This window comes from Triticum dicoccoides, chromosome 7A (assembly GCF_002162155.2).
Source record: "Triticum dicoccoides isolate Atlit2015 ecotype Zavitan chromosome 7A, WEW_v2.0, whole genome shotgun sequence".
Classification (NCBI taxonomy): domain Eukaryota; kingdom Viridiplantae; phylum Streptophyta; class Magnoliopsida; order Poales; family Poaceae; genus Triticum; species Triticum dicoccoides.
Window position 1 is genome coordinate 48,293,885 of NC_041392.1, and position 2,307 is coordinate 48,296,191.

Here is a 2,307-nt window from a genome sequence, read left to right on the forward strand (position 1 = left end):
TGCCCGAGATTCGATCGTTGGTATCTCAATACCTAGTTCAATCTCGTTACCGGCAAGTCTCTTTACTCGTTTCGTAATACTTCATCTCGCAACTAACTCATTAGTTGCAATGCTTGCAAGGCTTATGTGATGTGCATTACCGAGAGGGCCCAGAGATACCTCTCCGATAATCGGAGTGACAAATCCTAATCTCGAAATACGCCAACCCAACATTTACCTTTGGAGACACCTGTAGAGCTCCTTTATAATCACCCAGTTACGTTGTGACGTTTGGTAGCACACAAAGTGTTCCTCCGGCAAACGGGAGTTGCATAATCTCATAGTCATAGGAACATGTATAAGTCATGAAGAAAGCAATAGCAACATACTAAACGATCAGGTGCTAAGCTAATGGAATGGGTCATGTCAATCACATCATTCTCCTAATAATGTGATCCCGTTAATCAAATGACAACACATGTCTATGGTTAGGAAACATAACCATCTTTGATTAACGAGCTAGTCAAGTAGAGGCATACTAGTGACGTTTAGTTTGTCTATGTATTCACACAAGTATTATGTTTCCGGATAATACAATTATAGCATGAATAATAAACATTTATCATGAAATAAGGAAATAAATAATAACTTTATTATTGCCTCTAGGGCATATTTCCTTCAATGTGGATCACTTGTGCACCTGGGCCTTGCTGTTTGAACCTGGGCTTGTGGATCACTTGTGTACATGGGCATTTCTGTTTATAATTATGCAAAATAAGAACCTGGGCTCTAAAAAGGCCGAGGCCCAAACAAGAATTAGACTAAAAAGGCTTGCGCCTAAAAAAAGAAATGAATGTAAGAAAAAAATTATGAAATGCTGCATAACATAAAATAAAAAGGCCAAGGCCCAAATTCGAACTAGAATAAAAAGGCTGTGGCCCAAAACAATAGTGGACTATAAAAAAATTCATCAGAAAAAGGCTCCATTCCCAGAAAATAAAAGGCCAAATTATTGGGCCAGGCCCATGCAGATAAGCAAAATAAAGAGAGAGAAAAATTAAATGGGCTGAATTATTGGGCTTGGCCCACGTAGACGGCTGAAATGGACCGGGCTGATTCTATTTTACGACCTTTTCATTTGGTCGTAATTCTGCCACGTCAGCTTGCCACGGTGGATCTGACGTGGTGTGGTTGGATAGCTAGTGACCAAAATAATTGGTCGTTAAATCTACGACCTTTTTTTGGTCATAAACGTCTACGACTATTCTAGAAGAAAGGTCACTAATGTCAGTTTACGACGGCCAGCTTTTGACCTTATGTTTTTGGTCACAAAAAGGTCACAAATGGAAAACTATGACCAATAGTGATGGTCACAAGTTTACATATTTCTTCTAGTGTGGATTGGCCTCCTCTTCCTCCTCCTTCATGTCTGCGTCTGGCGCCTTCTCGTCCTCATCATCATGCTCCGGAGAGTCCGGAGGTAGGCTGGCTGCAATCCGACTGGCGCACCGGGCCTAAATCTCCTCTAGAAGCTGCCACCGGTGCTCCAGAGTGAGCATGGCATAGGTGGTGATTGTCGGGCCATGGCTACCGGAGGTCCGAGCTATGAGCGAATGGGAGGTGGATGTGCGGAGGAGAGGGAAATTGGGCTCTGGCTAGGGTTGGGTGCCGGCGTCTCGCTTAAATAGCCAGATTTGGCCGTTCAAGCACATAGGAGCGACGGCCTCATCGGACTGCTGGGCAACGACGGGTGTCTACATGGATCCCGCATGTCAGTCTGACGTGACGGAAGTGCCCAGGCGCGTCCAAGCCTCCTCATATCCACCCCTAATATGGATCAATATGGGGGGTGTCGGTCAGCCCGATTGTATAGAACCGGTTTGGGAAGGCCGACTGGGTCACAATTTTGTGAACAATCACCGACTAGGCTGTCCGCCCGAACATATGTGGCCGTTTAAAGAGCCAGGTTGTAGATGCTCTCATCATGCATGGCCACCCTGCATCTCTACCGTCCATAACACGCGCGGGTCCACTTAGGAAAAACTATAAGAAATTAGGGAAAGAAATACATGACATACGGGTTTTTCTTTTAAGTCAACTAATCAAAATATAAATTTGTGAAAAAATTAAGAGATTTTATAGAAATTACACAATTTTTCAATGAACTATTAAAAAATGAAATGTGATGAAAAATAGGAACTAGCAAAAAGATTATATTTGAGAATTTTTTGAAAATATGGGACTTTTGAAAAAGTCTAGAAGATTAACAGTAGTTGTGCCTGTCCAAACAAAATAGGTAGATTTTGGGCCACAAACATAATCCGATGA